Genomic DNA, 13,030 nt, shown 5'->3' on the forward strand with positions numbered 1-13,030 from the left:
GTATTTCATCAAAATGCAGGGCTAATGTCAAAAAAGGAGCACAGAAATTTGAAACCCTTCTATAGTTTACTCCGTGGATCAAACTGACCAACATTTTAGGAAAGGTGATGCTTCAGAGGGCATCCTACAGTCAGGGGCAATGCTGTATTACAACCCACCACTCCCACTTCCAACTCCTGGAGCAAATATAGCAAAGACAGATAATGACTCAACCAGAAGAGGTGGAATAGGACTATTAGGGCAAACTATCAATCATTCATTTCAGTAGACCTATTTTTGCAGAGAGGAGTGGAAAAAAGCTCATATTTAGCAAGTCATAAAGAAAATTCCATGGACAGAGGAGACTGGAGGGCTACAGTCCATGGGGTCGCACCGAGTTGGAACCGACTGAGCAACTGAGCACAAAGAAGCCTATGGGTTTCTCAGGTGGCCCTAAACGTAAAGAACCCACTTGCCAATGCAGGAGACATAAGTGACATGGGTTCAATCCCTGGGTTCGGAAGATCCCCTGGATGAGAGCATGACAATTCACTCCAGTATTCTTGCCTGGAGAACCCCATGGACAGAGGGGTCTGGAAGGATGTAGGCCATAGGATCACAAAGAGTCAGAAACAACTGAAGTGACCAAGCACGCACGCACCCACGCACGCAAAGAAGCCTTCAGTAAAAGCGCTGGTCAGTCTAAAATAGTATCTGTAACTGTAGTCTTATGAAGGCTGCTCAGTATATAGAAGAGGTATATTTCTAGGTTCATTAAACCTGTACACACAATACGATTGAAAACCATCATTAGGAAATCAAGGATGTTGAAATTTGGATGTTTATATCATTGTATTATGAAAAAATCTTTTAGGGGTATCATATGACTATAGTTTCTCATGGCATTCACATAACATTTCAATATTGGGAAATGTGTTGTATATTCCTTAAATTAAAAGTTCTTCTACCAAAATCTAAAAATAAGGGCAGTTTGGTAAATTAATAATAATGTCAGAATAAAAATGCAGGGAAAAAAAAAAAAGGAACAACTGCTATAGTATGACAGAAAATAAACCCAGGGAATACCATTAAATGTTTGTTATTTAGGGCATTGGGTGATACGATCAAAGGCAGTGTAAGAGGGAGCCTGAAAACCACACTGGAACCATGAAGGATATCTGAGTTTACATAGTCCTTAAAAGGACCATAGGCCAAGAAGCGTCACTGAGAAAGAATGAAGTCTTAGCTCTCATCTCCTAAGGTTTGGGCAGATAGCAACTGCATAGAAATGGCCTTTGAATTTTGAATGTATGGAACACACACTAACAATAGACAGTTTTCAGAAAATATATGCAAAGTGTAATCATGTACCCATCAGTCTCTTCCCTTTTGTTTCACAACATTCACATGGAGACTGTGGTGAGACTCTACAGAATAAAAGAAGGCAGTGTTTATAAAGAAGGAACAAGAGTCCTGAAAAAATAAAGGGATGGAAAAGAATGAGGCTAGATGGTAGAAAAGCAGTAATTGAGGCAACTTAATATGGATGATGTTTATGAAACAAAATAAGAGAAAATAACAGACATTGAATGCTAGGGCATGCCAAAAGATGGTGTATATATAAAAGGAAAGGGAATGTGAAAGACTCAGTGGAAGCAGTCATTTAGAGTCTTATTGGAGTAAAAAACTTGTCAGAGAAATTTACCAAATTTTTTCAAAAGCTGGTCAGAAAAATAAAGTGAAAAGATCCAAACAAGTGTTAGAGAACAGAAAAGAAAGAATATACACATTTGATGAAAATTCACATGCGGTGTTAAATGTACCAGGATGCAGGCCAATCCACAGAATACATACACACATGCCAGCACACACACATATACAAACTGCAGCTGAAAGCTACCCCTTTCAGGAGAATATTGTTAAGATTACAAAAGAAAAAACTGAATGAATTTACTTAGGAAAAACGTCATGAACAGTAGTAATAGTGGTAACTTTTAAAAAATTTTTCTGACATGCTTTTATACAATTTCTTTTTTTGCAAAGAATTTCTTTAAAAAATGAAAAGGAGAAATATGAGTGAACTTTCTGTACTGGAAAAAAGTCATTATTTCTTCCAATTATTATCTTATAAAATTATCTTGACTCAGATTGTTTAAATTTCTATTTCTTGGAGGTTAGCCTTCATAAGTTCCTTGATTGGTGCTAAATTTAGAGTCAATGCTTATTATTTTGGTAGTGCTTGTTGTACACAATAGTCACACTCACTGAATTAAAAGAATCTGAATCACTGCTAATAGAAAAATATCATGTTAGTTTCCTGAGTGCTTCTTTTCACAAAGTTTTCAGCAACTGAGTAAACTGTAACTTCTTAAAATGTAGATTTCTATTTAAATTCAAGACTAAATGAAGTTCATCTTAATTAAATCACATGAAAGTAAGGAAATGATGTTCTAGGCACAACATATGGAAATTGAAGTCAAATGACCTGGGCACATGTGGGAAAAGCTTTCAAAATAGTCTCTGAGAATGCCAATACTTTTGAAATGTATGGTTAATAAATTTACATGGCAGGAATGGTCTGTTTATGCTAGTTGAAACAAAAAAATTAAAGAAATCATAAAAATTAAAAAACAAAAAAATTAAAGAAATCATAATGAGAGAAATTGAATAAGAAATAAAGATGATGAATTTCAGTTGGAAAGACAAAATACTGAGACAAAGCCACATAAAAGCATGCATAAAGACTTGAAGACAAAGATACCAAAAAAGAATGAATCCATGACTAGGTAGGCAAAGAAGTTGCCTTGACATTGGGGACTTGACACTTTCCTCTTCACATTAAAAAAAAAAAAAAAAAAAACTCAAAATACATTCAAAATGATGATCCAATGTGAGGAAGAAACAAAGAAAAATTTGAAATACTGCCATACTTTAGCCTTTGGTTCAACATGACCTCATTTTCTATAAGATCTGAAGACATTTCCAGAAATCAGGGAAAAGAGTGTTTTACTTTCATTCACCCCTTGATGTTAAAGGAATCAAGACAGGAAATGACTCTGGGGAAGGAGATAGAAAGGACTTCTTGGATAAACAATGTCCATCACTGGTCCTGTATTAGACGTTCTACATTTTTCAGAATAAACTGAAAACTCACAATTATACACAAAAGAACAAGCTAAAAAATGATGAAGAAGCAAAGAGAAAAAGTGTTTATTTTGTAAAAAAGGTATAGTGATAATCAAAAAATGTACACTTGTGGCTGATTCATGTCCATGTATGGCAAAAACCACAACAGCATTGTAAAGTAACTAGTCTCCAATTAAAATAAGTAAATTAATTAAGAAATAATATGACGATGACAAGGAAATGCAAAATAAAATAAAATGTCTATTTCATTGGCAGACAGGCTCTTTATCACGAGAACCACCTGGGAAGTCCATGCTTAATTATATCAATACCTAAAAAAGGAAGATATTCAATATTATTTTTAAATGTTATATATTATCTTAAGGAAATTAAAATATCATATCATATCCTGCTAGTAAAGAGCAGGAAAAATATTCATTATCAAATAGGTCTTTACATTTTTAAATAAACTGTTGGCTTTTAAAGCTATCGTTATGTTGCTAATTAAGCAATCTTCTTATCTTCTAACAACCCTTCAAATGGCATGGTTTATCATCCTCGGGTCTTAAATTTTCTTTTGACCACTGACTAAAATGAATAAAATGAGTGGTAGAAAATTTGGAAAATCTTTGTTCTTCTTAAAGGTAATATTTGTGTCTGCTAAATGTTAATATCACTTAAAATCTGTGTCATGTATTGATTATACATTGTCTTGCCTTGTTCTTTATTTCTGCCATAATTTTATGTATATTAAACTAAGCTCCCATAGATAATGGAAACCTACTGTATAGCAGAGGGAACTCTACTCAATGCTCTGTGGTGACCTAAATAGGAAGGAAATAAAAATTAAGGATATATGTACATATATATATATTTGGTTGATTCACTATGCTGTACAGTAGAAACTAACACAATATTGTAAAGGAACTATACTCCAAAAAAAAATTTTTTTAAAGAGATGAGGAAGCAAAGAGAAAAAACGCTCAGTTTTCAAAAAAAGTATAGCAATAGCAATGAATCCTGTTACATGCATAAAGGAAACATATTCCTAAATATCATCTCTTCCTTTGAAAACAGAATTATAATTGAAATTTTTCACTAGAAAAGAAGTATGTTAAGTTTAAAATGACTATTATGGTGATATTAAAGAAAATAAAACAACTATAAAATCATAAAAATATTGGCTACATATGATGCAAAGAGAACAGAAATTTGTAATCCTTTTATAGTTTATTCCAAGTTTCAAAGTGGCCAATATTTTTTTAATTGGAAGCAAAGATTTCTGAAGGACATATTGTCAAACAGGAGCAATGCTATATCTCATACACACACACACACACACCACTTGATGCAAAAATTATAAAGATGGAAAATGGCACTGTGAGGTAGAATAAGACTTCTGAGATAAGCAACATAAAACATGTATTTCATTGGACCTTTTCTTTTTGTCAGAATACAATCCAAACATGCACACATACATGAGTATTTAAGCTACTTAGGAAGTCATGAGGAAACCTACAACAAAAGCACCCATCTAGCTAAAACTCCGTCAGTAGCAGTAGCCCTATGAAGCATGCTTCATGCATTAAAGACATGTATTCCCTACTTACATTGAGTCTAACCAAAAATATAGCTGAGAAATATCATTATAAAAGGAAGGATGCTAAACTTTTAATGGTTAATTAGCGTTTCATCAAAAAAACATTTAGGAGTATCCTAGAACTCTAGCCTTTCATGGCACTCACATAAAACTTCAAAATGGAGAAATATGTTGTAAACCATCTTGCTCAGTATACAGAGTTCTTCTACAAACACTTCAAAATTATTGCCGCTTGCCACATCAATAATTATATTAATAAAATGCAAGAGAAAGACAGAAAAATTACTGTGGTATGAGGGAAAATAAACCCAGGAAAAAGTATGCAAAATATCTGTACCTGAGAGAAGATTAGTGAATGGTCAAGGGCATTGGATGTGTGAGCCTAAAGTCCACACTGTATCTATGAGTTACCCCTGAATTTACAGTCTTCGAAAAGACAAAAGTTGGAGAAAATTCACTCAGCAAGTGTGGAGTCTTATCTCATAAAGCTTGGGGAGGTATCCATGGTATATTAATGGCCACCTGAACTTTGAATACATGACAGAAAGGCTAATTTATTGAAAGTGTACCAGAAAATAAATACAGAATGTAAACAGTGTGCCCCTCAGTCTCATCCCCACAAAATTCACAGTAAAACTGAGAAGGTGCTGGATGACAGAAAAAGACAGTGTTTATAGGGAAGAAACATAGGAAATGAATTAGGATGTACTGAGAAAGACTTACACAGGTCTAGGCTAATAGATGGAGAGAATTTAATATAGAAAAGTCCATAAACAAAACATTGAGGAGAAAAGAATAGATAATGAGATACAGTGTGAGCTAAAAAATGAAGTGAAAGTAAAGTGTTAGTTGTTCAGTCATGTCCAACCCCTTTGTGACTCTCTGGCTGTAGCCTGCCAGGTTCCTCTTCCATGGGATTTTCCAGGCAAGAATACTGAAGTGGGGTGCCATTTACTCCTCCAGGGGATATTCCCTACTCAGGGATCTAACCTGGGTCTCTTGCACTGCAGGCAGATTGGTTACCATCTGAGCTATCAGGAAAGCCCCGAGGAAAAAGATGGCATATAGATAAAAGAGAGAATGATAAAAGAACCAAAAATGTGGTTGTTTAAAGCTTATTGGAACAAAAATGTCTTCAGGGATATTTACCTATTTTTTCCAAAAGAACATCTGAAAAATTAAGAGAAAAAACAAGTAAGTTTAATAGGATGAAAGGTCAAGGGAAACTAAATTTAGTGAAAATTTTACATACAATTATAAATGTAACAGGATTTAAACAAATACACACACACACAAACATATGCAGACATATACAATGTGCCAAAGTAGCTGACAGCTTTCTTTGGTGCTGATCAAAAATTAAATGAGGAAAAGGAATAATCTTGCTGACTTGAGGAAAAATTTCAGGTATATTGGTAGTGGTGGTTACCTTTTGAAAATGTTCTTAAATTATTTGGACACTACTTGGGCTGCTTTGATTTGACTGGTTACCTTTAAAAAAGTCTTTTGCTGCTACAAAATATAAATCATTGTCTCACATAAAATATCCATAAGGAGTGAATTAGAGTGTACTGATCCACTTCTAGAAAACTGCAGGATTTGGTTCTTAGGAACAGCTATTAACATTTTCTTATGCAATGATGATATAACTTTATTTTTGGTGAATTGCTATTTTAGTTCATGCCAAAAAGAACCACATCTTATCTTGATCACCTCCTCAAAAAAATGCAAATATGAACCCAAGCAAACAGAATTTGTTAGGAAGAGATGAGGAACCAAAGAGAAAAAAAATCACCCATATGTTCAAAACGTTATCTGTAGCAATGATGATATGGACTCTGCTGTATGCATCAAAGAGAAAAATTTCCTCTGAAAACAAATGTATACTGAAAAATGTCCTTAGGAAAAAATAGGATATTAAATTTTAAGGAATAAGAGATAAATTTCCTCTGAAAACAAATGTATACTGAAAAATGTCCTTAGGAAAAAATAGGATATTAAATTTTAAGGAATAATTTTGTGTTTTATAGAAAAAAATCTTATGGAATATTATAGAACAGAGATTATGATTTCATTCACATAAAATGTTCAAGTTAGAACTATGTACTATTTTTTAACATTTCTAACAATATAAAATCTTTTCACAAATAGTTCAAGTAATTGCAGTTCTCCCTGTGTAACAACTGTGTAAATAAAAGTAAGAATGAAAATTACTCTCTTTGGATATAAAAAAAATTCAGGAAAAAAAAAATGTGTACTAGTCCCAGATTTTAGGGCAGTGTAAGGATGACCTTCATCGATGAATCATTTCAGATTTTATTCAGGCTTTCAAAGACCAGAAAAGAGAGGGATATGGGAGAAGTTGACATACAAAATATTGCTTAGCATGGTAGAAACACTGTAGACTGCAAACCAAAGATGACATATTGATGAAAAGGTGGGATATGTATAAAACATCAAGAAAATAGGCATTTTAAAGTGCTTTGGGAGTACAGGGATGCCAAAGATACTTTATAATATTTTTTTCTGAATTTTGTCTCTGAAATACAATGACAAATCAATGTAATTTTCATTGAAAAGAAACATAAAGAACTAAGCATTTAGATCAGAAACTTAAAAATTGCAAAATTTTACAGTGAAGTTCATATTTGTATACACTTTACAAAGAGTGAATGTCTGCATAAATTGTACTGATGGGACAAAGTAAAGCAAAAGTAACGGAGTGTTGAATAACCCATGAATATGAAACCTTTCAGTTGAAATGATGATGAAATGAGAGAAAAACGATGAAATTCATATCTACTTTGCAGTGGAGGAAGATGATCAAGGGAATTAAAGACCAAAGTCAAAAAGATGAAACATTATAAGGTACCCAGTGTGAAATATTATTGGGACTTGCCTCTATCCTGTTCAGCCTTATCTGAAAGATAAAAGGAAGAAATAACCAGTCAAACCAAATGAAGGCATAATGTGAAGAAGAGATGACAATAGTTTAATTTCTTTTCATTATTTTTTTATTCAATACAGTGATTCCACATTTCTAAGTATTAGAATCTAATGTCCCAAAGGCCATGTAACTCATGAGAAGCAATGCTGTTTTAAGTTCCCTCCTCCTTTTCTGCAAAGGAATTACCACATAAAAACTTCCTATGGGAAAAAAAAATGAATCAATATTTGGTCTTGAATTGGGCTTTCCAGGCTTTTTTTAACCCCGTAACAAATGACAAACATGCTCAAATACATGAAATAGGTAGTGTAAATGTGATTCAAAAGTATATAATATGAGAATGCCTCTGTCACAAATTTGATCTGTGGCTTCATTCATATGAAACCAGCTAATGCTTTAAAAGTATATGTTCCCAAGTTCTATCCAGTCTGTAAACCAAGAGGTAATTGAAAAATATCATTAGAAGGGGAAGATGTTCTACTTTGAAATTGAAGTGCTTTATGAAGGAAAATTGTGGAATCATCCTAGGACAACAGCTCTCCCTGTCATTCACATAAAAAGTCCTGAAAATTGACATATGTCCTTTATCAATTTTTCTCAAGATAAAACCTCCATGCTTAATTATTGAAGAGGCATTGCAGTTTGCAGAAATAATAATAGGATTGATAAAAACTTCAAAGTATAAATACTACACATAGATGGGAAAAAGACAAGAATATATTGCAGATATTTGTAGAACTGGTACATTTGAGTAATTTGTTCAAGAATAGTAAAAGAGTGAGGCTCAATCTCACACGATCCAGTGGATGACATCGGATTTTATAAGATCTTTGACAGGACAATAGAGGGAGAAACTTCATTATTCAATTGGGAATCCTCTTTCTCTTAAGCTTTGGAAATATTAACTATAGAGTAATCGCCCCCTTCAACTTGGGTACTTGTAAACGTCCTAAATTAACTGACATTTCTCAGAAAACAAGGAGAGCATGATAACCAAGTGCTGAAGAGTTCGGTCCCGTCATCTCAGAAAATCATTGTACCATCTGGGAAGTCTATGGAAGACACACAAAGCCACTGTAATAAGAAGTAAAGGTGGAGAAGATGCAATGAGTAATGATGGAACATAGGGGAAAAACAACAGAAATGATGAAATAAGAAAGAGGTTCATATCCAAAAACTGGACAGAAGTGAATGGCCATCCACGTGAAAAGTGAGCCCATGGATGGTGTAATGATAGAAGGACAGGGAATGTTCAATACAGTGTGGAAACAGTCACTGGAAGAGTTACTGGAGTGAAGAGTTGTTACAAACTTACCAAGTTTTCTCAGAAGATCACCTGGAAATAAATGGAAAGCGTCAGGTGAATATCATGGAAAACAAACATGAAGAAAAATAAAATGTTTTGAAGAATCTGAAACTGATGTTAACTGTATCTGTACACATATAAACACATGCAGGTTTGCACATCATGGACCCAAAACAGACTCAACAATAGTGGCTGAAAGCTGCTGTCTTTCAAACATAGAATGTTCTATTAAAAGTGGGGGTGGGGGGTGGGCAAACAGTCAATTTTCTAAATGAAGAAAGATGTTTAGAACTATTAGTTCAGGTAGTTACCCTTTCAAAATTTTTGTGCACCTTTTGACTTTATTTAAGCTCTTATTATTCAATATGTTTGTTCTAATCAGTTTCTTGACAGCTAATGAAAATATATAGTAGCTGTCAGTTTTATTGTAGCTTAGTTATTCAAGTTCACCATACACACTGAATCAAGACTCTTAAGACTTTGCTCCTAGCAAAAAGTACAGAATTAGGTTTTTGGGTGCCTCTATTCACATCATCTTTATTTACAAAGTGTTTTAGGTATGTTTCTATCAACGAATGCCTAAATGAAGACAAAGTTATGAGAAAAAGATGCAACGTTAACTAGTTCAGAGGGAAATACATCAGTGGGACTTGGGATTTTTCTCTTCACACTTATTGATAAAATATTAAGGGAAAGATCTCAAAATTCATTCAACATGAAGGTGCAATGACAGGAAAGGAAAGGAACAAACATTTGAATAACTTCCATTCCTCACAGTGTGGCTCAACCTGACCAAAATTTTTGAGAACTGGCACCATTTTCAATGAAGACTTGATAGTCTCCTCAGAAGACAGAGGAACCAGTTTTTTCACTTCCATTTACTTCTTTGATGCCAAGAAACAGGACTGGAAATGACAGCATGGGAGGAGCTAGGTCAGGTCTTTCTCTGGGATAAGCAGCACCCATGTGGGGACTGTATTGCCTGTTTCCTTCAGAATCAAATGCAAACACAATTTAAACACTAGAGTGCTATTTGAGATATTATTAGGGAGATTTCCCTGACACTTCAGTAGTTCAGACTCTGTGCTTTTACTGCAGGGGGCATGAGGTGGATCCCTGTTCAGAAAACTAAGATCCCACTTGCTTGGATTTATCTTTGGACTTTCTGTCCTCTTACTGATCTATATTTTTTGTGGATTGACCTAGAGATTGTCATACAGAGTGAAGTAAGTCAGAACGAGAAAAACAAATATCATATAATATTACTTACATGTGGAATACACAAAAATAGTACAGATGAACATATTCACAGAGCAGAAATAGAGTCAGAGATATAGAGAACACACTTATACAGTTACTTGAGGAAAAATTTCAGGTGTATTGGTAGTGGCGGTTACCTTTTGAAAATGTTCTTGAATTATTTGGCCACTACTTGGGCTGTTATGATTTGATTGTTTACCTTTAATAAAGTCCCTTGTTGCTACTAAATATGAATCATCATCTCACATAAAATATCCACAAGGGGTGAGTTAGAGTGTACTGAACTACTTCTAGAAAAATGCCAGATTTGTTCTTAGGAACCACTATTAACATTTCCTTATGCAATGATGATATAACTTTATTTTTGTTGAATTGCTATTCTAGTTCACGCCAAAAAGAATCTCATCTTATCTCGATCACCTTCTCAAATAAAGGTAAATATGAACCCATGCAAACATAATTTGTTAAGAAGAGATGAGGAACCGAAGAGAAAAATATCACCCATATGTTCAAAACATTATCTGTAGCAATGACTGCATGAACTCTGCTGCATGCTTCAAAGAGATAAATTTCCCCTGAAAACAAATGTGGTCTGAAAAATGTCCTTAGAAAAGAAGAGGATATTAAATTTTAATGAATAATTTTGTGTTTTATGGAAAAAAATCTTATGGAACATTACAGAACGGAGATTATGATTTCATTCATGTAAAATATTTAAGTTAGAAATATGCACTATTTTTTTTTAACATTTCTAACAATATACAATCTTTTCACAAATAGCTGAAGCAATTGCAGATGTCCATATTAACAATTGTGTTGATAAAAGTAACAGTGAAAATTATTCTCTTTGGATATCAAAAAATTCTAGGAAAAAATATCTGGGTACTACTCCCAGATTTTAAGGCAGTGTAAGGATGACCTTCAACAATGAATCATTTCAGATTTTATTCAGGCTTTCAGACCAGAAAAGAGAGGGATATAAGAGAAGGTGACATGCAAAATATTGCCTTAGAATTGTAGAAATACTGTAGACTGCAAACCATTGTTGACATTTGATGAAAAGGTGGGAAATGTTTGAAACATCAAGAAAACATGCATTTAAAACTGCTTTGGGAGTACAGGGATTTCAAATATAATTATAGTATTTTTTCTGAATTTTGTCTGTGAAATACAATGAAAAATCTGTGTAATTTTCATTGAAAAGAAATACAAAGAACTAAGCATTCAGATCAGAAACTTAAAAATTGCAAAATTTTTGAGTTAAGTTTATATTTGTATACACTTTACAAAGAGTGAATGTCTGCATAAATTGTACTGATGGGACAAAGTAAAGCAAAAGTAACGGAGCATTGAATAAACCATGAAGATGAAACCCTTCAGTTGAAATGATGATGAAATGAGAGAAAAACGATGTTAATTCATATCTACTTTGCAGGCGAGGAAGAGGATCACTGAGAATTGAAGACCAAAGTCAAAAGTTGAAACATTACAAGGTACCCAGTGTGAAATATTATTGGGACTTGCCTCTATCCTGTTCAGCCTTATCTGAAAAACAAAGGGAAGAAATAATCAGTCAAACCGAATGAATGCTCATATGAGGAAGAGATGAAAACAATTTCTTTCCATTATTTATTCACTCAATAAAGTGATTCCACTTCTCTAAGAATTAGAACCTATTGTCCCAAAGGCCATGTAACTCATGAGAGGCCATGCTGTTTTAAGTTCCCTCATCCTTTTCTGCAAAGGAATTACCACGTGAAAGCTTCCTTTGGGAAAAACTGAATCAATATTTGGTCTTGAATTGGGCTTTCCAGCTTTTTTTAAAAAGCCCATAACAAATGACAAACGTGCTCAAATACATGAAATAGGTACTGTAATGTGATTCAAAAGTATATAATGAAAGTATGCCTCTGTCAGAAATTTGATTTATGGCTGCATTCACATGAAGCCTGCTAAATGCCTTAAAAGTATATGTTCCCAAGTTCTATCCTATCTGTAAACCAAGAGGTAATTGAAAAATATCATTAGAAGGGGAAGATGTTCTACTTTGAATTTGAAGTGCTTTATGAAGGAAAATTTTGGAATCATCCTAGGACAACAGCTCTCCCTGTCATTCACATAAAAAGTCCTGAAAGTTCAGATACGTCATTTATCAATTTTCTGCAAGATATAACCTCCATGTTTAATTATTGAAAAGGCATTGCAGTTTGCAGAAATAATAGCAGCGTTGATAAAACTATCAAAGTATAAATACTACACATAGATGGGAAAAAGACAAGAATATATTGCAGATATTTGTAGAACTGGTACATTTGAGTAATTTGTTCAAGAATAGTAAAAGAGTGAGGCTCAATCTCACACGATCCAGTGGATGACATCGGATTTTATAAGATCTTTGACAGGACAATAGAGGGAGAAACTTCATTATTCAATTGGGAATCCTCTTTCTCTTAAGCTTTGGAAATATTAACTATAGAGTAATCGCCCCCTTCAACTTGGGTACTTGTAAACGTCCTAAATTAACTGACATTTCTCAGAAAACAAGGAGAGCATGATAACCAAGTGCTGAAGAGTTCAGTCCCGTCATCTCAGAAAATCATTGTACCATCTGGGAAGTCTATGGAAGACACACAAAGCCACTGTAATAAGAAGTAAAGGTGGAAAAGATGCAATGAGTAATGACGGAACATAGGGGAAAAACAACAGAAATGATGGAATAAGAAAGAGGTTCATATCCAAAAACTGGACAGAAGTGAATGGCCATCCACGTGAAAAGTGAGCCCATGGATGGTGTAATGATAGAAGGACAGGG

General features: G+C 33.9%; 1 protein-coding gene across 1 annotated transcript in view; it reads right to left on the bottom strand.

Annotated features, from left to right (window-relative positions):
- Positions 1–13,030, bottom strand: part of LOC122429259 (butyrophilin subfamily 1 member A1-like) — a 197,182-nt gene that overhangs the window by 170,670 nt on the left and 13,482 nt on the right. The window lies entirely within an intron of this gene.

Source organism: Cervus canadensis, chromosome 28 (genome assembly GCF_019320065.1).
Source record: "Cervus canadensis isolate Bull #8, Minnesota chromosome 28, ASM1932006v1, whole genome shotgun sequence".
NCBI classification, from domain to species: Eukaryota; Metazoa; Chordata; class Mammalia; order Artiodactyla; family Cervidae; genus Cervus; species Cervus canadensis.